General features: G+C 36.7%; 1 protein-coding gene across 5 annotated transcripts in view; it reads left to right on the forward strand.

Annotated features, from left to right (window-relative positions):
- The first annotated feature begins 3 nt into the window (after window positions 1-3).
- The window catches only part of LOC149783531 (extracellular sulfatase Sulf-1-like), a 212,231-nt gene continuing 187,190 nt past the window's right edge, over window positions 4-25,044 (forward strand). For 3 of the 5 annotated variants that reach the window (XM_089931783.1, XM_089931782.1, XM_089931785.1), the window contains exon 1: window positions 21,822-22,035. The gene's annotated coding sequence lies outside the window, so the exon portion shown is untranslated. Of the gene's footprint in view, window positions 26-21,818; window positions 22,036-25,044 lie in introns of those variants that run through there. The other 2 variants (XM_089931784.1, XM_089931786.1) reach the window with 2 other exon arrangements.

Genomic DNA, 25,044 nt, shown 5'->3' on the forward strand with positions numbered 1-25,044 from the left:
CCTAGTAAATTGATATCTCTACACAGTAAGTACATACCAATAAGACATATATCTAAACATTGTAAATGATTCTTTACTTCACTTCAACTCACCCCTATCGTTCGGGATAAACACATTATCAATAGTGGGGGGGGTTTGGGTGTGTCTGTCTGTGTTGGTGTGGGGGTCTGGGTGTGTGTTATTTTGGATTTTAAATTTTGCTTTAAATGTTTTTAGTCATATCACTACGATGTCTGCAGTGTGGCAATTTATACTGATGTCTAGCACTCGGACATCATGCCGCAGACATAGCATCATGCTCTAGTCCGATAAATCTACCCCACAAATCTGTGTTGATACTGATGGATGATGTTGTGGGTCAGATGTCACCTGTTCATTAAAATATGCAATTTTGCTGCATGCAAATCATTCTGGAACAAACCCGCGTACACTTTAGACACATACCGGTAATTGATAACAGCCATATCAAGGGCGAAAATCAAAATGGCCACACGACAGATGGTTGTGCTATTCCAAGTGGATTTACAAGTCACCAAACATTTGATTTGCTCCGGAAATATAATCTACATGTCACCAAAAGAAACTTTCAGTCGACGGTAGCTGCACAGCCACGAGAAATACTGGTAAGTGTCTAAAACATACATTGATGTGTGCAGCCAAATTTGGTGCAGATAACTGCAGCGTTTAATGAATAGGTGATATCCGCCCCTCACCCAAACATCAATATCATCACGGGTGAAGGGCTGATTTATCGGCCTAATCATGCTCCACCCAGTCACATTATCCTGATTCCAGGCCGACCAGTCCTAACACTAACCTCTTAATGCTGAGCGCCAAACGAGGCAGCTGCTTATACCATTTTTATAAGTCATTGATATGACTCGGCCATGGGTTCGAACCCGCGACTCACGCATCCAAGGCGGACACTCTAAAGTTAACACTTTGGTCACCGGAGCAGTTACAGATTATGTACACGATCGTTATTTTTTCTAGGTCATGGCTATATCTTCATCGAAACAATATCAATGCGAGTTTAATCAGTATCCTATACCACCAGTTCAAGATCAAACTCGTTATTTATAACACACTATGGAAGAACATGTCCGCGTGTTTTATTATTTACACTTTAGTATTCAAAAGATTAGTATGGAAAAATAAAAGTGAACAGAATCCACGAAGTTCAAAAGGGTATGATTTTAATCAAAGTTTCAAACTATCGGCTATAAGCAGATTGATATGTTCAAAAATTTCATGAAAGTAAGTTGTTTAATCATTAATGTCAGGCATTTGACTTCAAGTACATGCATACTCATACGCAGCGGCCCCCGCAGAATTATGTTCGGGGTGTGTGGGGTGGGGGTGTGGCAAATTTGTAGTGGTCAGCTATTCAGTTTTACAGATGTAGGCCAAAACATGTTTAGAGGTGAAATGGAGGGGGGAGGGAGCAAGAGCAAGTCATCCGCCACTTATGCGTGCGTGTGTGTCATGGTGGAATAAATCATGCCTGTTCCCTCCTTTCTTGAAGTAGCTTTGAGTGTGCTAGAAATGTTCGTATGAAAAGTCGTAGGTGAGGTTCTCTTCTGTGGCCAGCAGCAAAGGTGTGAGATAATTTGGACTTTTTTAATTGGGTTTGAGGAAAATCGTTTGGCGACCATTTACCTATTACCGTAAATTTTCATACGTCAAAGATTTTAAATGCTTACCGTTTGTCATGCAAACTACTATATTCTTTATGAATGTGGTCTTCTAGTTGGAAATTTCTAGTGCAGACTATGTTCCTAGAACGACACCTGGACATTTAATTACAAATTAAAACTCGGCAGCTTAACATCAGCTTCACTGGAGCCAGAAATCCTAATCATATTTCCAAATATAAGTTTTAATTCATAATCTATCAGGAATGAATGCCTTTGTATGGTACCAATTATGTTGATTTTATTCAAAATTTCTAGTTGCGTTCCATACATTGCAAAATCTTTAAAAAGTCACAATTTGTTATGATTATTGAGTCTACCGCCACAGAACCCACCTTTATACCACAGCTAAGAACTGATCACTCATATGTTATCAGTGATTGATGAAAATACTTATAAATACCTAGAGACCTAGACAAGTAGCCTGTGGCTAATTGAAAGAAGAAGAAAAATATGTTACGAAAGTTACATTTATTTTACCTAAAGAATAATTATTACATGAATCTGAAAAAAAAGCTGTCAGCTAAAGTGGAAGTTTATAAGTCGACAGGTGCCAATGAAATGTATATATGTATGTTCCCATTTCTCGCAGAAAAGAGGCTGATTAACATACATATTTAACCTCTGAACTTGTTGGTGTATGGATAATTTATAATATCCAGTGAATCACAATATATTAGAAGCACTTTCTTAGCGGCTATACATCGTCGCAAAGGCATCGGCTACTTTGTCTGCGCTCTACAATTATGACGCACTTCTAATAAAGGGACAGGATTAAGATGCAGTTCTTTGCATTTGCAATGTGCACAGTGAAGAGCAATTTGACACGCATCTATACTACTTTTATCTACTACAAATGGCGTTTCTTTACATGTGACAATTATGGAAATCGTGCACTATCCAAAACAGACAGCTAATCAAAAAGGCTGTTCCCATGCTAGAAAACTGAACCTGAGCTAGTGCGAAGTACAACAAATTTATTAGTTATGTAACAGGAAAAAATTAATTTTGTCAGCTAAGACAATACATCTTCTTAAAGTGCACTAAATGCATGATAAATTATTTAGAAAGTCTATAAAAAGTTATCGGCTCGTTTCTCGTGAAATCTCTTCGAAATCCAGAAAGTGAAAATGACCAAGCGGAGCTGGCAGTTTTATAAATACACATCTGAAGCCAAGCTATTACTCTCCGACCCATAGTACAACAATGAAGCATACAACAAAATAAAGGGTATTACAAGTTTTGTAACCAAACCGTAATATATCCAATAGAACCCGTATGTTCACGGTCATAAAGAATTTGTGGATCTAAAGCTTTACAATACGTCTTCAGTTCTTTAAATGCTCATTAATTCATTAAATACGGAAACGGTACCCTTATAATGACCGTCTTAATGAATTTGTGGATGTCAGTCATATTTTGTATTTCTTTTCTTGTAAAATAAGATTCCATTTCTATAAAATATCACTACCATATTGGAAATGAGATGTGAACCTCGATTATACCTATATTGTTACTTTTGTCATCCGTGATACAGGTATCCGACAAGAAATAAAAATTTAATCTGACTTCTGTATATTCATGACATGAATGAAACGTATATTTCCCCATAAGATAAAATTTAAACCAAACAAACATTTATAATGAAACATTTTTTATATGCTATTTTTCAGACAAGTTTGGAATTTTAATCACATTATTCTAAGTCAAAGAATACAGTCAGGCCGCACTACCTATTAAGCACACTAAGCACGCGCTTATGTACCAGCCCAACCGGAAAAAAAATTCAAATTAATTGTTGATGATAAAACTGAATGAATTAGATATGACCATTGTGATCTACTTGTATTTTGATTTGGAATGATAGCAACACTGGCGTTTTCCCACCTTTATTGTTTTGTTGTTTTTTTTTGTGTTTTGGTGGGGTTAGTGTCGCATTTTGTAAGAATGGGGGGACACCATGACAATTTCAGTGCTTAGGGCCCTGGAAGGCCTTAATCCTGCCCTGTCCACAGTGTATCGCAGGTCTCTCATTTTCAAGAGTAAAGGAAGAATTAGCTATCATCATCACATTCGATTACCCATACAATGTTAGTCTTTGACTGCAAGCGTATGTTAAAACACTGTATATTCTAACAACATTAATTACTGTAGCATCTAATTTAATAAACGAAATAATTTCTGAACATTCTGCTGTCGATAAGTTTAGGAAAATTAGCTTCGACCAAAAACATTTTACCCGAACTTTCATTCGAGAAAAATAAAAATAAACCTAGAAAAATTATTTTTTTAAAATCGTTTCTACACTAGAATAAACAATACACACCCTGATCTGTTGGCACGTTATGCGATGGCAGATCAGAATCCATGTTATCTGCAGTTGGACTTGACTGATAAGGCATTATATAAGGTACATACGATATTAATGTATATGCACTACGATATTAATGTATATGCACTAAAGAAGACAGTGACAATCGGACTCGAATAGCCTCACTTCATCCAAAGTCACGTGTATTCTTACAAATATTTACGGATTTTTGTCTACGTTTGTCGCAAAAGGACGAGTGATGTTTTAATTTGCTTAAAATATGGCATGCATACATTTGAAGTCAGTAAGATGCCTCTAATGAATCACATATAAAGAAATATACCACCGCCACATTTCTTTGCAAATATAATTGTTTGCACATGTATTAGCTACGATGTCGTAGCCTCAACTTGATTTGTTGTGGTTGAGGCTACGAACTGATCCCATATCATGTAATGGAGCAAAAAAATTCGTCACTAAAGTCAGAAAAACAAACAGTGTAGAAATCAAATACATAAGTATAATCGTACTGTGGAAGAAATTTGGCTTATTTTGAATTTATTAAGCCCTTACGCGATAAAATAAATTGGCATGGTTACTCTAACCTTATCCTGTCCGCCATGACAGATAACGCGAGACTCCCGCCGTGACCCCTTTTCTACGTAAGTCTTGCCAGACCATATTTTGGATTTTCTACGCTATAAAATTATCAATTAAGTGCGAATAATCGCTTCTTGGTGGAATTTCAAAGTTGCCGGTAAACCGTATTTACTTTTAATGCGCAGAATTTCTGACCCAAACGGCGCCAAAATTTTACTACGATTTGTTTACATTTCCAAAAAAGGCGTCAATGTCCTTATATGGCACACAAATAAACGAGGCTGAGAACGGAAGTAATCATTATTTGAAATAATATGGTGGACGATCTAAACGAAAATATCGGCTAAAAAAGGTAAACGAGATTTTACAACTATTTCTACAATGATTTTCGATACTTCCGGTATTAAATAAGAGGACTACTCAATTTATTGGATTACATGCAAGGAATATGTTTAAAGTTTTATTATTAGGCTAAAGGAACGCCGGGTGTGAATCACACCCGGCTTGCTCCATTAACACGTATATGCTCATGTTAGTACCCTGTCCACGAGGTACGAGTAAGGGTACTAATATTAGTACTAGCACATGTATATGCTTCATTTTTTTAAAAGGAATTTTGTATATTTTCTTCCCCACATGATATAAATCCATCCAAACACATGTCAGTAATAATTGTCCATTTGTTCAATTATTTTATGGTACGAGTCAACGGTTGAAATTTGCTTTTAAAATAAAGGAAACATAGTCAGCCTTCACTAGAGACAATTAGGCGTTAGATCGAGCGATTTCCTACCTTGGTGTTACAGCTTTGTCCTAAGATCAGAGGAACCGTGATGGACCGGGACGTGTTCTAAATCCGTCCCCACGTGGACAGACAGCGAGAAGGACATTGTCCGCTAAGACTGATTGGATCGAATCCAATCAGACTTGAGACGGAGGATGTGGTAACAATTTCGATCCGAATTATAACTTCTAAGTAGCAAGCGAAAATTTAGTCTCGCCTTGGAAGATTGGTGAGTAATATAGGGTTACTCCGAGAGAGCCACTCGTAATTTGGCGGTAAAACTTAGAGAGTATATTCTAAGGAAAGACAAAGCTTCGTAAATGTCAGTCTAGTATTTGTTCGATTTTGCGGTGAAATGTCATCAGACAATTTAGTGTGTAGTACTGCCAGCCTGAAATGTCATAAGACAATTTAGTGTGTAGTACTGCCAGCCTGAAATGTCATAAGACAATTTAGTGTGTAGTACTGCCAGCCTGAAATGTCATAAGACAATATAGTGTGTAGTACTGCCATCCTGAAATGTCATAAGACAATATAGTGTGTAGTACTGCCATCCTGAAATGTCATCAGACAATTTAGTGTGTAGCACTGCCATCTTGAAATATCATAAGACAATTTAGTGTGTAGTACTGCCAGCCTGAAATGTCATAAGACAATTTAGTGTGTAGTACTGCCAGCCTGAAATGTCATAAGACAATTTAGTGTGTACTACTGCCAGCCTGAAATGTCATAAGACAATTTAGTGTGCACTACTGCTAGCCTGAAATGTCATCAGAAATTTAGTGTCTAGCACTGCCATCTTGAAATGTCATAAGACAATTTAGTGTGTAATAATGCCAGCCTAAAATGTCATAAGACAATTTAGTGTGTAGTACTGCCAGCCTGAAATGTCATAAGACAATTTAGTGTGTAATAATGCCAGCCTAAAATGTCATAAGACAATTTAGTGTGTAGTACTGCAGCCTGAAATGTCATAAGACAATTTAGGGTGTAGTACTGCCAGCCTGAAATGTCATAAGACAATATAGTGTGTAGCACTGCCATCTTGAAATGTCATAAGACAATTTAGTGTGTAGTACTGCCAGCCTGAAATGTCATAAGACAATTTAGTGTGTAGCACTGCCAGCCTGAAATGTCATAAGACAATATAGTGTGTAGTACTGCCAGCCTAAAATGTCATAAGACAATTTAGTGTGTAGTACTGCCAGCCTGAAATGTCATAAGACAATTTAGTGTGTAGCACTGCCATCTTGAAATGTCATAAGACAATTTAGTGTGTAGTACTGCCAGCCTGAAATGTCATCAGACAATATAGTGTGTAGTACTGCCAGCCTGAAATGTCATAAGACAATTTAGTGTGTAGCACTGCCAGCCTGAAATGTCATAAGACAATATAGTGTGTACTACTGCCAGCCTGAAATGTCATAAGACAATTTAGGGTGTACTACTGCCAGCCTGAAATGTCATAAGACAATTTAGTGTGTAATAATGCCAGCCTGAAATGTCATAAGACAATTTAGTGTGTAGTACTGCAGCCTGAAATGTCATAAGACAATTTAGGGTGTAGTACTGCCAGCCCTGAAATGTCATAAGACAATTTAGTTTGTAATAATGCCAGCCTAAAATGTCATAAGACAATTTAGTGTGTACTACTGCCATCTTGAAATGTCATAAGACAATTTAGTGTGTAGCACTGCCAGCCTGAAATGTCATAAGACAATTTAGTGTGTACTAATGCCAGCCTGAAATGTCATAAGACAATTTAGTGTGTACTATTGCCAGCCTGAAATGTCATAAGACAATTTAGTGTGTACTACTGCCAGCCTGAAATGTCATAAGACAATTTAGTGTGTAATAATGCCAGCCTAAAATGTCATAAGACAATTTAGTGTGTAGTACTGCAGCCTGAAATGTCATAAGACAATTTAGGGTGTAGTACTGCCAGCCCTGAAATGTCATAAGACAATTTAGTGTGTACTACTGCCAGCCTGAAATGTTATAAGACAATTTAGTGTGTAGTACTGCCAGCCTGAAATGTCATAAGACAATTTAGTGTGTATTACTGCCAGCCTGAAATGTCATAAGACAATTTAGTGTGTAGTACTGCTAGCCTGAAATGTCATAAGACAATTTAGTGTGTACTACTGCCAGCCTGAAATGTCATAAGACAATTTAGTGTGTAATAATGCCAGCCTAAAATGTCATAAGACAATTTAGTGTGTAGTACTGCAGCCTGAAATGTCATAAGACAATTTAGGGTGTAGCACTGCCAGCCTGAAATGTCATAAGACAAGTTAGTGTGTACTACTGCCAGCCTGAAATGTCATAATACAATTTAGTGTGTACTACTGCCAGCCTGAAATGTCATAAGACAATTTAATGTGTGCTACTGCCAGCCTGAAATGTCGTAAGACAATTTAGTGTGTAATACTGCCAGCCTGAAATGTCATAAGACAATTTAGTGTATAGTACTGCCAGCCTGAAATGTCATAATACAATTTAGTGTGTACTACTGCCAGCCTGAAATGTCATAAGACAATTAAGTGTGTAATAATGCCAGCCTGAAATGTCATAAGACAATTAAGTGTGTAATAATGCCAGCCTAAAATGTCATAAGACAATTTAGTGTGTAGTACTGCCAGCCTGAAATGTCATAAGACAATTTAGTGTGTAGTACTGCCAGCCTGAAATGTCATAAGACAATTTAGTGTGTACTACTGCCAGCCTGAAATGTCATAATATAATTTAGTGTGTAGTACTGCCAGCCTGAAATGTCATAAGACAATTTAGTGTGTACTACTGCCAGCCTGAAATGTCATAATACAATTTAGTGTTTACTACTGCCAGCCTGAAATGTCATAATACAATTTAGTGTGTAGTACTGCCAGCCTGAAATGTCATAAGACAATTAAGTGTGTACTACTGCCTAATAAAAACAATTTCTATTGACGTTAATATCTACATTCTGCACTGCATTTATTTGACTTGGAATATTATATATAAATGGGTATATCAGAAAAGACGATAATAAATGAGATAAACAGGATTTAACCATTTAAGGTTCAAGGAATCAATAGTAGTATGTTCTTCAAGGTTCTCTAACCTCAATACGCATGTCTCTCACTTGTGACCTGTGGCCTGCCCGTCAGTTTGTGATTCAATATGCATATGCTTCTTACACTTCTTTCTGTGTCCATAAAGAGTCAAGATTTCACTACATCGAACACAGACTGGCAAACTTAACGCACCGTAAGTTTAATCTCGTGTTTTTAGTTTTCATCTTAGTACTATGTAGCACAGACCAAATAAATTGTGTACGACGTGTTAAACCTGTTGATAACGGTTGAATCGTGTAACGATTTTCCACCGAATGTCTCCTGACTCTGCTTGCGATTGCTTATCGTGTAGTTTATTCCTGAAAAAAAAAAATATATTCTAGCATCAGGAACTGACATCGTATGATCACTGTCAAGTGGCTACCGAAAGTGTAGGATTTGGTCAACCATTTTTATTCAGTCGTGTAGCCTAGTGGGGTATAATGTGATGCCATGAAATATTATTTATTTATTTGGGTGGAGGTACAAAAATATTTAACCTAAACGATAATAAGTATTCAGCATACATAAGAGTAAAGGATACTCTTGAAACTACCACTATCCAAGTGACAAATGTTCCTACTTTGGACGAATGAATATAATCAGGGCTACCAAGTTAATTTCCTGGTAAATCTGTGGGCAATAATTTGATTCTGAAATGTGTTCGTCCCGTGTCTGTTGAGATCAAATTTAAATTAGTAGAAAATATATTTCGGCTTTATTTCTGAGGGAATAGCCCATGCAAAAAAAAAATGTATTTTACCTTATTGGAGATCGTGGCATCTCCTGGAAAAAGGTGTGGGTAGATGAAATTGGTAGCAGTTGACTAAGTTATTGACACTTACGTATAATAGGTCTACACAAATCAAGCAAATAAACACAATCAGGCTACTTTAAGCTGGTATAAACATATTTTGTTGCCATAGAGACAATTGAGACAAGGCAAATGAATCAGAAAGATTTCCACATAGCCAACTTTTTGAGATTCCTATAAAATGCGAGAAAAACAAAACACATCGACTTAAAATTTGAAGGTTGCCTATAATAGTTCCACATTCTTTGACCACATCTGATAGTCTGGCTAATAATGGTCTCAAGGGAGGTAAATCTATCCTGTATGCGGGACAAGAAAGTACTTTATGCAGCAACCATTCATCAAAATAGTTACTTGAGGGTAATTATTCGTCGTCTTCGTTCATAATTAAACAACAGCGTCAAACTGAAATGGTTATTTAGAAACGTATATTATTACAGTGCATAAATACATCAATCCATACATGTATATATGCGTATTTAGCGCATGCGTCAACCAGGAACAACTTACCTTTTGGTGGCAGTGTAACTTAGTCGTTTTTCAAACATTTCTCAGGCAACTTAAATTGTGATTTTCAATTGTTATTACTTTTAACCATAATTTTATGTGCACTTCATATTTAATTGCAGTCAATTTTATGTCATTCTTCCCAGAGTTTAACTATTAACATTGTACCCACCATATTACTTTTTGTTTCAATTTGTCCCGCACTCTTTCAGATCATCTCTGGTGAAAATCCGTCCCTACTGCCATCCCTAAAGTCCATTCCTACTGCCATCCCTAAAGTCCATCCCTACTACCATCCCTAAAGTCTATCCCTACTGCCATCCCTAAGGTCCATCCCTACTGCCCCTCACACAATATCGCTAAGCCAATTTTATTTTTTAGTATTGTAACAATCATGTTAGCTTTTTAAGTCCTCAGACGAAATGTAGATGGACAAAAAGAGTAAGCTATTTCATTATGGAATTGCAGGCAAAACTCTATGCTGGATAGCCGGGGTTTTTTTGTTTCCGAAAACAACTTGATCCCAAATCTGGTTGGCCCCAAACAGCGACTGGAGTACCTCAAGGTGTAGTTCTTGACTAAAGTTCAGCTGCTTGCACATCAGTTATATCATGTATGTGCGTGTGTGCGTGTGTGTGTGTGTGTGTGTGTGTGTGTGTGTGATTTAGATTTGTAGAGATTTTTATAAGTCTTTGGTATGATTCAGCTGGGGTTCGAATCCGCGACCTCCCGCATCCGATGCGGATGCTCTAACCACTTTGGCCACCGGAACGGTCTATCATGATTGAAAGTGACTCGTAAATTCACCTCTTTGCAAACGACTGTATATCGTACAGATCAATCAACGCATGACATGATTGTCAAATATTACAAAATTGACCAGGACAGTGGACATGGGACATAAAACTTGCGCTTCCATCCCAAACATGCAACATAATACAAATGACCAGAAAGATTTGCCATTAAACCATTATGTCATATTCATTGGAACGTACTACTGTAGAAAACCTCAATCAAATAAAATAGTTAAGGGTTATAATTTCTACTGATCTGAATCGAAACCTACAAATTCACGGGTTATGCGCCAAAGCAAATTGTACCCTAGGTTATTCAAACGTAACAAGTCTTGCCCAAAAAAGTGCGAAAGAATTTTCAACCTTTTATGTACACCTATTTTAGAAAATGTTTGTACAGTTTGTAACCCCATTTCCTGGTTTTAGAACAAAAAGATTGAACAATTTCAAAAAAAGAGCAGCCAGTTTTGTTATATCTAATTTGTTATGGCTATGCCCCAGAAAGTATGACCTCAGTATTGCTTAAGTTGTCTTGGAAACCGTTTAAAAAAAAGTAGACTGTAAAATTAATTAATATTTGTCTACAATGGACTAAAAATATTAAAAGCAAACATACTCGTCGCTATTTATCAAACAAAAAAGAACCAGTAGAAATCAGCACCAGTATAGTAACTTGATGCCATACGCAAGAACTGAGTGAAAATTTCAGCAATGTCCCCAAATCAACCAGTTACTGGAATTCGTTATCACAAATATTTTTAATATAATTCTGAATATCGAAAACGAATCTAATACACACAAACGCACACACGCGCGCGCGCCCGATTGTTATACCATAGAACTTGAGGATATATAAATTTATAACATATATGAGCATCTGAACAGTAAAAAAACAGAATAAAATCAATATAAAATACGTATCATTTAAACCAAACATCTTGATTATTTCAAAGAAAGGTTTATGCCAGACAACCTTCTTAACAAATCTTTTCCTTCCTTCCAAACTTTGGCTTGATTTGAAGAATGGTGAAATTTATGATAAACGGCGGAATTGGGGTTTTAAACACTTCCGATCATTTCCCTTTCCACCACGAATAGGTACCATGATACATATTTCTATTTCACCACCACGACCCATCCCCCACATATGTATTAAAACTTGTTTACAAAAATTACAGCGTTATGTACAATGTGCTATGTCGGACTCGACTAACTTTCACGTCGCTTGTGAACTGTCCTTGCCTTCTCCATGCAATTAGTGTCGTAGCAGACCAACACATGTCAGGTCAGATGACTACACAAGGAGATGAAGAACGACTTGTGGGCCTAATGACATGGAAATAGCTGTTACAACTCATCTTTAGTCCAGTAAAGGCTTTATTACACTTGTGCCATAATGATAGACACTAACCTTTCTAGGTAAAAAGGCACACCTCTGTATTATAAAATGGGTGCTGAGTCACTGTAATTGGTTACAATATCTCATGTTACATGTGGATAGATTTACGCAGTTTGTGTCGAGCAGGAATAATTTACGCTCTAGTAAGGATGTTATCTCCAGTGCATATATACTGATATGACTTACATTAGTAGGCATTGCATGGCATTATGTTACAGTCCATCACTTTTTGTCGGGGAATTCGTGACCGTTATATTTGACTTTTTTAAGGTCATGACTATGTTTTCATTAAAACAAAGTCAATACGAGTTTAATCTGTACCATGCACTCGTTATGTATGAAACTCTGTGCATTAACAAACTATCGAAGAAAATTTCCTCGGGTTGCGTTATTTATGGATGTACCAGAAAGTTTCACTCTGCGAAAACAAGTCTTTCTATGGTACTTTTTTTTTTTCTCAAATACTCTGCTAGCAGTGGTCTAAAACGCTCACCGTTCCGGATCACTGCCGTCTCACCTCTGTCTGCGTGGGTTCGAGTCTCAGGTTCGGCTAGCGTGGGTACGTGAGAAAGCTTGCCAGTAGCTTCTCGTGAGTCGGTGGTTCTTCCCGAGCTTTTCAATGGTTCTTCCTCCATCGGATGTACTGGCCGCTATGTATTTGCAGACATAATGGCGTTAAACCCTACAACTACAGCAGTCAAATCTGTATTCAAAGCCTTAGTAAAGAAGAAGAAGAAAAAAAAAACACAACTAAAATGAACGCATACATATCAGAAGGGTTTGCTCATAATCTAAGTAATTATTAGTGAGAAGCAGATATATAAAGGTCAACAATTCATTCAAAGAAGTCTGTTTAAAATGGTTTTGTTACATTTTCTTCCGGTGTGTGTGTGTGTGCAAACTGTAGATGGAATCCTTTTTCGGCAGAAACATTTTTCATGATGGATAGATTTTTTTTACTGCGGTGGAGGAAAGTTGTTGGTAGAGACGTATCAATTGCCATCCTTTTTCGTACGTGAAATATTGTAAAAGTTTACCGCTCAATATTAAATTATTACGGTAAATATATGAAATAGAAAGGAATCTAACCAGCTAACTTCACATACGTACTTGGTTCTAGACACCTCCATCACAGTATCTCAAGCAAGGCAGAAACATGAGAAAGTTAAGAAACAGCTTAGTTTATAATTGGTAATTCTTTCTGTGTGTTGGATCCCAGATAAGGTGGCATGTTCTAAATGGGACCAGACTGTGACACCCATATATTGTATTGTATGTTTTGCAGTATATTCTACATCAAAAGTCCATGAAGGGTTGCTATTGACACCTCAGTGCGCGCAAGAGAGGCTGGCACCAGATCACGAGATGTCCATATTTGGATGATATAAATAGTTTATGTAGGTATTCTAGACCGAGTAATATGCAAGACCTGACTTTGGGTGAGCTTAAGCTGTATATACCAGTTTTGTTCTCGAATTTGAAGACTGTAAAGTCTTCCCATTTTCTGTATGAATTAATAACTGGTCTTCAAGTTCGACATGTTCGTACATTAAGATCATTGAGGCACTTAATTACCTCGATTACAAGAATGCAAACTCAGTGACCTCAAATTAGCGTTAGTTGGAGCTAATGGATGGATAATGTCTCCCAAGTTGTAACTGATAGAGGACTGTTCGATATGGGAAACAACTCTGCTGATCTTATTCAAAATTATTAAATGTTACCTCCCATATATTGTTAGACTAGGGGAGATCATAATTTGACTTTTGGATATTGACCCTGCTGCTACGAATCATGTATGTCCACCACATGTATGTACTTGATCATAAGACCTAATTAACTAGATACTAAGACAACTGACAGTGACCTTTATTTTGCCTGTAGAACAATTATTACTTTAATGTTCAACAAGCTGTCAGATATAACGGAAGTTTTCAAATCAACAGGTTTCGATGAAATGTGGTATGTTCCCTCTTATCCCAGAAAATTGCTGTCAGTCGTTTCAAGGTGAAGGTAACTGTTCCTGAATGAAAGTTAAAGATTCACATATTACCTCTGTATACGAACGAAATGTGATATGTTTCTTCCTTTCAACCATAGGTATAATCGTTTTTATTTGAGGTCAGTGGGTTGAATGTCAAGGTCATTGTTTCAACAAGCTTTTTAAAGAAACATACTTTGCAAAAACTATCCTTCCGCTGGCGGGATATCAGGTGCTATTTGCGATATTCTTTGTTTATATATTCGCTTCTCAAGGAACTTGTACTCTTTCATTTTATGATGGTGCAGATATCCACGTATCCGGTTGTGGGAGTGGGGTCGAAAGCATTCTCCTGAAAATCTTACGTTTCGGCATACCCATGTTCTATCTGCATAGAAATATTTGCAGGTATCCGTCTGGAGAAAATCGGCAAATCAAATGCGCTGCATTGTGCATTTGTTTCAATCAACCGGATAATTTGATCTCATCATCATCATCGTCATCATCAGTCTCAAGACCTAGTGTGGTCGTTGAGGCACTGTGCTGCTGAACATCTGACAAGTTCCCTCCACTTGTCTCGATCATGTGCCAATGCCTGTGTCTCCGCAAAACTTTTCCTGGTCCATTCTGTGATGTTGTCAGTCCACTTTTTTCTCTGTCTACCTCTCCTTCCGCCACCCTGGACGCTGCCCTGCAGGACTGTTGTGGATAGACTGTTGGCTCTAGTGACATGGCCATACCATTTCAGCTTTCTCTTTTTGACGGTGGTGAGGAGGTCCTCATATTGGCCTACTTCGCGCCTGATGGTGTTACGCACTTCTTCATTTGTGATGTGGTCCATATAAGAGATGCCAAGGATGGTTCTGTAGCATCTCATTTCAACTGATTGGATTCTTCGTTGTAATTCTGCAGTCATGGTCCATGCCTTACATGAGTTCAAAAAGACTGAGATGACTAGAGCTCGCAATAGTCTGATTTTAGTTTTCAGACAGATATTCTTGTCTCTCCAGATGGGTCTTAGCTTTGACAAAGCTGCCATTGTTTGTGCTGCTCTTGACAAAATTTCTGCTCTTGATCCCTCTTCAGTGATTATGGATCTCAGTCCATAAGTAAATATCAGCACTATCGAGATTATGACCCCATAATGTGCATGAGGTGACGTGTGGCTAATATGCGTCTATTTACTTAACAGTATTCTCCCTTACTGGCATCAATTTTATTTTTGCTTGTCTTAAATATGTGACCTGGAGTGATTTGTTTTCACCAATAACTTGATCTATAGTAAAACTGATACATATCCATGAATGCATTCAGTATATACCGACTATTTCAGAAAATGGCGTCTTTTGTTTTAGAATGTTTTTATACGTACCTTTAAATGACGTTTATTTGCTTTATTTTGGATCCTCACACATCCATATTCCTCTGGAAGGTCGTTATTTACACTCCCGCAATTACATACGACAAAAGTCAGTATTAAACTACATGGACATTTTTGAACGAGGTCAATCTAAACACCTGATCCACTACAAACCGGATTAAACGTCGTCTGCTGTGATGTCACAATAAAAGCCACGAATGTTGAAAGAGAAATTCTGCTTCCGTACCTTTCATAGTGACGATTCGACCCGACACTTTCTTTTATTGACCTAGTTTAGCACCTGACCACCATTGTAAGAGTCCATAGCTATAAAACGTTTCATCTGGAAGTTTCTTGATGACCGTTTGTGGCAGTTAAGGTGCACTACATTAAATGATCATTATTAAATTAACTTCGGTTGAAATATTATATATATATATATATATATATATATATATATATATATATATATATATATATATATATATATATATATATATATATTTTAGAACAACATTTAATATTTCTTTAAAATAAGTATATGTACCTGCATGACCACATCGACATACTTTTATATTTTTTCTCAAACAGAACAAATATCCTGTGATCTCTTATTTCCTTCAGGAAGCTATGAGAGAAACTGAAGCCAACAGTACCTGTTTGTTATGTTGTCAAAACTGGGGTCCTTGCTGTGAACAAATGAAGACCAGCTGATGATGAGTGGTGATGAGTGGTCAGTGAGCTATCAAATTGTTGTTCCTAAGTCGTATGGACATGAAATTCTTAGTCTAACCCATGAAATTCCTTTGGCTGGTCATTTAGGGATCAATAAGACTATTAACAAGAGCATGAGTTTTTCATTGCCAAAATTTAAAAGTGATGTTTGTAATATTGTAGATCTTGTCACATTTGTCAAATGGTAGGAAGACCCAGTCAGGAGATACCTAAGGTTCATTTGCAACCTATTCCTGCAATTGACAAACTATTTAGCAGAATAATGGTAGACTGTATCGGTTCCTTAACCAAAGATCAAATCAGGCAACCAATACTTGTTAACCATAATATGTAGGCCTACACGATACCCAGAGGCAATTCCTTTCACGGATATTAAAACCAAAATAATAGTAGAAGCTTTGCAAATTTGTTTAGACAATTTGGCCTTCCCAAATCTGTCCAATCTGATCAGGAGTCATTTTGTATGCCTGGAATTATTCAGCAAGTTATGCATGAAGTTTGCATTCAGCGATTTAAGTCTTGTGCCTGTCACCCTGAAAGTCAAGTGGGTTTATATTTAAAGATTTCATCAAACCTTTAAAAATGATTCGGTCATATTGGATAGGATAGGTGGATAGGTGTTCATCAAACCTTTAAAATTGATTCGGTCATGCTAGACTGGATTGGGGAAAAGGTGTTCATTTGCTGGTGTTTGCTGTTAGGGAATCAGTTAAATAATCTATAATTTAATCACTTTTAACTAGTTTTTGGACATAATGTATGTGGACAGTTGAAGTTGTTAAAAGAAAAACTTCTTTCAAATGAAGATATCAATATTACTCTTTTCGACTATGCTTCTATTTTTAAATATAAGATGTCAAAGGCTTGTGAAGTTGCAAGAACTAACATACATTCTACTCAGTCAAACATTCGATTAAGGTATGAAAATAATTCAAAGGAAGGGAGTATTCAGCTTCGTGATACAGTTCAGGCTCTTTTGCCCTAGCCTCAGAATACTCTCTAGGCTAAGTACTATGGCCCCTACACAGCTGAAAAGAAAGTAAGCGAAAGTAAAGAGGCAAAACAACTTTGCCATACAAAACTGTTCAAGGAGTAAGTTATTAGAGATAGCCATGTTAATCATGTAATTAGATGAGTCATGTCTGTTCCACACAGTGAAGGTATAAACAATGTAATGCAGTCGGACTGTAGTGACTCTGGAAATTATGAATAATCTAGACCAGAAACCTTCACATCAGCAGCAACAAGAAAAGAATGAACTAAAGCAGCTATTACTTGAATATGGGCACTTGTTTCCAGATGTTCCAACATGAATGAATACAATCAACCATAACGTTGAAATAGTAGGTTCCACATCTGTCAAACAGCATCCGTACAGGATGAGCCCTCTCAAACAGGTATCTTTGAAAAAAGAAATTTAGTATTTGCTGGAGAATGATTATAAAGAACCATTTAAAAGTGACTGGGTGACTGGAGTTCACCATGTATACTTTTACCGAAACCAGATAATACTTTCTGAATGTGCGCCGTCTATCGAAAAGTGAGTAATATGAATAAAACAGACAATTTCATGTATATATATATATATATATATATATATATATATATATATATATATATATATATGTGTGTGTGTGTGTGTGTGTGTGTGTCTGTGTGTGTGCGCGCGCGCGCGCGTGTGTGTGTGTGTGTGTGTGTGCATCTGACACGTTTGTCCATACCATTCACATATAACATGTTTTCATCCTATTATTCAAATTCCAAGACACACAAGTATATGCCAGACTGCTCTTTTTTGGGTTAGAAGGAAGAGTGTACTATCAGCGTACCATAAATGTAATTACCATACAATGATAGTCCTAGTACTGCAGCTTCTGATATTTTGAAACGAGAAATAATTAATGTACCATCTAATTCAGCACACTAAATAATTTCTGATCATAATACTGCTGAAAAATGAAGCAAAGCGAATCTCTAACAACAATATTAATTTTTGATTAAAAAAAATTTAAATAAAAATTCGAGGAATTATAAAATACGTTTTCTACACACCAAGTTGACGATCAGTTTGACCTTGGGAGCCACACGGAACTTGCTGTCGACATTAACAAATTTTCACACTAATTCCTAATGTGGCCAAGAAATTAAAAAAAAATAAAAAAATACGCCACATTTTGACTCGTGATTGTGCATATTTTTCAGAGTGGAAATTGGAGTTAAAATATCAGGCTATGCGTTCAACATGTTCACAACCAGAGTGAGTCCATCATCGCTAGCTAAAGTTCCGATATGATACCCTATATCAATAGCGTATAACAGCGGTGCATCGTACATCCGCCGAAAATGGGGGAGGCGTTTGACTTAAAAAGGATACTTTGTAAGTTTAACATCGAAAAGGTGACAACGTACTATATATAGAGTAGACATTACATGTGTATTTGAGTGAAAGGTATTTGTACAAACACGGACAGGCAGTGGAAAATTGCTTATTTATCAGTCTATTCATACTGTGTGTTCCTCTTGTCTCGATCATATAGGAACAGTGTTCAAATTTGAATAACTTATTTTTGATTGGATGCGGTGGCTTGGTGTAGATAGAATTATCATATCGGAACCTTGGCTAGCGAAGATAGAGTGAGGCTTATATTTGTGATTTGGACCACAACGAAAAACGTACAATTCTGTTAACTTAATTTCTTCTATCAAAAGCGAATTTGTTCAATAAGAAATTAAATATGCTAAAAAGTTTGGCTTTCCTTTGCGAGCGCATATTCGTCGGCTCCGTACAAGACCTTCAAATACAAAATAAATTTATATTGTTCTTTGATTTTTATACATCCGCCAGAAGGCACTGTATTATCATGTCGTAACGTCAGCCCGTCTGCTAAGAATTTCGTTTCGGCACAGTAACTCGAGTTGTCCACGAGTCCACGACTTAGAGTTACGAAACATCTTGCATAGTTTTTACTCGATTTAAGGAAGAAAACTATCTATTTCGGGGTCGACAAATGAAAATTCAAAATCACTTTGACTGAAAGTTGAAGAATTGTTTATGCACAATAACTATTGCTTCTCAGTCCACAATTACCAACTTTTGTGAATCGCTTGTAATTGGATTGACCAAGAACCTGTAGATAGTGGGTCTATGAAGTCGATGTGTGTGTGTGTGTGTGTGTGTGTGTGTGTGTGTGGTGCAAGGATATGATCGGTTCGACAACAATGATACGTCTCGGGTGAGAATGAAAAGAAAAAGTTCAAAGACCTATACCAAGGAAAGTAAGTTCTGGTCAAAAAAAAGTTAAGATCCCCACTCCTACGAAAACCCACAAACCCGTAGTCTATTCACTTCTAACTAAATACCTTATTTACTTCACGAAGACATTGTTAACAACACGAGGGAATAGCAAGTCAGATGTACGCGTGTGTTTATACAATAGTGATATATGACGATTATTTGACTGGATAAGTGGACCTGAAAGTGTGACAAGCTAGCTTGGACCAAAATGCAAATAACACTGACATCAAGGTTTTCCAAAGGCACGGTGTTCGGTTAAAAAAAAAAAAAAAAAAAAAAAATGGCGTGAGTTGGGGTAAATTATTAAATGTACCAACTCTGTGCAGCTTCAAATGGTTTGTATACCAGCTATGAACTGCAAAGTCTAATCACCGAATGCTGAATATATCAGATAACTGGATGAGATGTGTCAGAGCTCAGCTGAGACTGCGGATATTGGTGCGTTCCAGTATTGCACAATCTGATTAAAAATCAGGTCTGCGTTGAGACTTTTGACACTGCGGTGAGGTATGTGTTTTGCACGGCCTAAAGGGTTCAAAATTGGCATGGGCTATAGGGTGACAAACATACATGGACTATAGGGTAACAATAAAGTATATGCTATAGCAGGGGTGGGCAAAGTTAGCACACGACCTGGCTTTATCCGTTATTGTAAATCATAGGGTGTGGCCTTTAAAATCACTTATCTGACCCGCACCTGTAGAATGTTGCCCATGCATGGGCTGTAGGGTGATAAACCAGCATGAGAAACAGATTGACAAGCATGCACGGGCTATATGGTGACAAATAGACATGGGTTATATGGTGACAGATATACATGAGTTACAGGATGACAAACAGACATGGGCTTTTGAGTGATAAACATGCATGGGCTATAGAGTGGTAAACACAAGATGGGTTATATGATGACAAATAGACATGGGTTAGAGGGTGACAAAGAGGCATGGACTAATATTACTATCCCTACTTCGTGTATCACGTCGAGACTAAGACATCGTAGCTATGACTTTAGGGTGGCAGGAACTCATAAATAGTTCGTGTGGGAATTATATTCAAGAGAAAGTTTCGAGTAGCACATACGAAAATGAAACTGGTACATGGGAATACTTACTAATCCTATTCATTGTTTCATGGCATATTCTTTAGAAAATCTAAATAAAATTAAATATTGGGTGGGGGCACACTTGCTAGTGATCGGAAACTGAACTTTAAATTTCAAGAATTATGCACGAAAGCAAATTGTAATTTTAGCATGTAACATGTAACCTTGCCCACAAAATGCGAAAAAATATGCTTGTACAGTTTTGGCTCCCCATTCGTAATTTTTACACGACATGTTTTTTTTTTTTTTTAATCCAAAGAAGGGAGAAACCAGGTTTGTCACGTGCACCTATGACTATACCACAGAAAGCATCCTGGCATTCTTGAAGTTATCACTGAATCCATGAAATCAACGTAAATTATAAAATAGTTAAGTATCATTCTTTTTAAAAAATCATAAAAAATACGCAATAATATCCTGGTACTATTTTATGAAACCCAAAAGAACCAGTAGAAAATGGATAGCAAAAATGTTTCTTTCCCAAGAACATAAAATATTTGATATCGTTACCACAGACACCAATCGCAACTGGTGAATAGTTTTAAAACCCGATTGATATATTTGTATAATTTATATGCATCCAAATTTTTTTTTCTAAAATAAGTCTCTTGCTAAGTTTCACGCTTCGCATTGCAATAATATGTCACTATGATTTAGTACCAAACAAATCAAGTCAAAGGTTGGCATCACGATTGGACTAAAGCTGTGCGGGTCATGTTGTCTTATGACACGTGTTCCTGACTGTGAGACATACTTACTGGGTTCGATACTAGACGGCGATTATGTTTCGTCCTTTGACCTGGTTTCAGGATAATTTGTACCAAGTTCATCTATAGTTATGCATCACATATGACATATTATATTTCATGATCCCTGAGTTAAGCTGGTAAAAAATAAAAAAAAATAAAAAAATAAAGTTTATTGTCCATGACTAGTGAAACTACTGAAACGAAAGCGTCTTAACTAAATTGACAACTTCAAAATAACAATAATTTTCAATGTTTTCTGTAAAATATAATTTATATTCGTATATTTATATATTTGCGAGCGGTCGATTTGCTGCCATGAAACAGAGTAAGGGAGAAAAAGATCCATGTGTTTATATGTACTGGATCAAAACACGCGTTATTTAACTTGTCGAATATTTGAGTGAGCAGTCACTTATCCTCCCATCGTGTCCTATCTTTCGATACATTTCTCCTCATACTCTCCTATATAGATTTTTCACTGATTATAACAGAGCAGAATTATGTTGGTGTCGGCCTTTGACGTTGTTTTCACTGGGCCAACATTAGACTCGACTAACAGGTATCGACTGGTTCTGTAACACACATTCATCCTAGATTGAAGTAACAGTAAACATTGGAGCACCAGACTGTTTAAAACCCTCAAAATATCTGTCGGCTTTTTCTTCCGATAACCGTGCCATGACTCAATTAACTGCAAATTGCTCGTTAGGTTGTTGCGCACAAACGGTTGGACAGCACGCAGGGTGCGTCGCTATATAGGAGTGCAAGTTATCGACGTTAAAGATCTCACGCTGAAAGATAAAGACAGGGAATCGGTAAGTTTTATGTAATCAAACGAATCGATACTTTTGAAGCTGAATTGTGTCTGCTTAGTTCATTTATCTGTTTCTCGTTGGGATGAAGAAGTATCACTATCATGAATATATAAAAATTAATGTAATGTTATTCAGACATTGAGACCAGTTGACCTATGCCCATGCCTTTGTGTCAGACATAAAAGTTAACGATTTTTCAAGTCATTTTGAAGTTACACTATAATACATCGTCTGGTTGCAGCCTTTATCACCCCTTAAAGTTAAAACCACTCTGTTAACTAAGGTCTTGAACGTAGAAAATCCATTAAATATCATTCCTCTCAATGATTTGTCGTTTGCTAATAAAGACTGGAAATACAAATAGACTGGGAATACAAATATACTGGAAATACAAATAGACTGGAAATACAAATAGACTGGGAAAACATCTTAAGATGGGCTAATATAAATTTAGTAATTATATGGACATTGTTACTTTTCGGCCTTCCTTTGACCTTTTCCCACACATGTTTAGATATTTGGACAGTATGTTGTGGTTCAACTCTTTACATGGGGTGAGAAAGGTAAGATGAAACTTTGACTATATTTGACTCTATAACCTATATAAAATAAAGTCATTGAGTTGCAGTTTACAATCAGATTTAATTTTAAAAACGTTTTCCTTACCAGATGAGTATAAGAGTGTTTCACATTGAATGATTGTGGGTTTCCAGCATTTGTTGATTCTATGTCCCTCAAGTCTTGACCCTGTGCTCACTGTTTCATCTGACAAAATAAAGAATACACCTAAAAAAAATTGTTAGTGGGTGACACGTTGACATCTGTGTTGGTGCTAGCATTAGTCAAAGTTGCTACATGTTATAAAAACTGTAAGATTACTGAATGTTCATTTTAAAACAATGTATCTGGTTAAAAAAAAAAACAGTTTATGGTGGTTGGTTAAGTTGCGATGTAAAGTCTTTAAAGATCACAGGTGTAACATAAAATGATAAAGTTACAAGTCACATCAGTACCAAGAAAGATATAATTTATTTTAGGTTGAATTGATTACAAAATATACTAAATATATGCAGATACAGAATTTGTCCTTAAATGAATAATTTATTAACTTGGAGGAATGGTAATTAAGAAAACATGGGAATTGATTATAATAAATGCAGTACATGTAGTAGTGAGTGAATGCTAAAGTTAAATGAGAGCGAGATCAAGAACAGAAAATTCCATAGTGCAACTCATTTGAGATTAACCAGATATTCAAACACATTACTTCATCACGAGGTGAAATGTTTATTGCAATAATGTAAATGTCCAAGGAAATTATGATTTAACAGTGGAGATAACAAAGTTAAGGTGGCAAAACGGTTGAAGCAATCAAGATTTTCTCACATCTAGTGCACTATGTACTTCAATTTTCTTTTTGTCTCTCTAAAATGTTGTCCCCCAGGTTTGAAAGATGTGGGATGGTGTCCTAGATGTAACAGTGTTGTACAGTAGTACATATATTTATGTCAGCTCAGACAAAAAATTGAATCTGCACATAGATCAAGAGGCCCACCATCATGTCAGCTGCCCATCTCCCTTTTATAATACTGGATAAAAACCAGCAGTCCATTTACCCATGGGTAGATTGCTGAATCCTCACAACTTGTGCTCTGTTAATTATCACTATTCTATCCCGTGATATAGAAAAGAAACTTTTGGTTCTAATCAGTATGCATAACTTAACTGGTCATGTCTTGGTGTATCCCAGTGCCATATCAAACTTGTTCTTCCAAGCAAATCAGTACAAATCACACATGCAGTTTTGTGTATTTATCGTACCTCAGATGCAGTTTTATCTTTTTCACTGTTTTCGTATAATGAGTAGATTCAAAAGAGTAATTCCCACTGGAAATGCTATTACAATGATAGTCAGCCTGATAAAATATTCAGAGACAGTACAGTAGATAGTATCCCCATCATCTTTTTAGTATGAAAACTACATTTTGATATAGACTGCTCTGATGGCCTAGTGGCTAGGGTGTCTGCCTCAGATGCAGTAGGTCGTGGGTTCGATCTCTGGCCGAGTCATGCCAAAGACTTACAAAATTGGTATTGACAGCTGCCTTGCTTGGAGCTCAGCATTAAGAGGTTAGTGTTAGGACTGGTCGGCCTCAGGTGTCAGGATAATATGACTAGGTGGGACATCATGCTACATGTTTGTGGCATGATGCCCCAGTGCTAGACATCACCATAAACTGTCACACTGCAGACATCGTAGCGATATGACTGAAAAATTGTTAAAGCTACGTTAAAAATCCAAATCACACACACATTTTGTTATAACTTGATCATTAATTTCATAGCATGAGATAGGTTTTTAGAAAGGCTCATAACTTTTTGAAATATAGGGGAATTTAATGAAATGAACAAAGTTAGTCATTTGTAAATATTGGTGTGATTTTTACACATGTGCTTGATTTCTTTGTGAAGTTGTCGAAATTCTAGTGAATCTGGCAATAATGTATCCTTCATGAAAAACTAGTAAATATAAAATGGTTCTTTCTTATCGGGGGAATAAAATGTAGAATATTCTGAAGAAAAAAGAGGTTCAGAACTACAGTATTGCAGCTGTGGCATGGGATTGTGGGTTCCCACAATTTTTATATGCCTGTCTCCCAAATCTTGACCACTATGCAGCTCTTGGGTGTGCATTTTGGAATATTACTTCCAATACAAATTATTATTTGTTTCATTGTAATTTTGCATGACCCTTAGTTTTTATGCTCAGTGGGTCTGGTTGTATACAGTGCCTTAGGGACCCAAGGGGCAACACTTGAACCAGATATTGACTTCTGAGTTAGAGAAAATTAGAATATATTGTTTGATTTCATCCAGCAGATAAGTGTCCTTTTAATAATGTTTCATCCAGTGGACAAGTATTCGTTTAGTGTGGTATCATCCAGTAGACGTTTGTCCTTTTTGTGTGGTGTAATCCAGTAGACATGTGTCCTTTTTGTGTGGTGTACA

The sequence above is a fragment of the Sinohyriopsis cumingii genome, chromosome 14 (assembly GCF_028554795.1).
Source record: "Sinohyriopsis cumingii isolate HCF-2022 chromosome 14, ASM2855479v2, whole genome shotgun sequence".
NCBI lineage: Eukaryota > Metazoa > Mollusca > Bivalvia > Unionida > Unionidae > Sinohyriopsis > Sinohyriopsis cumingii.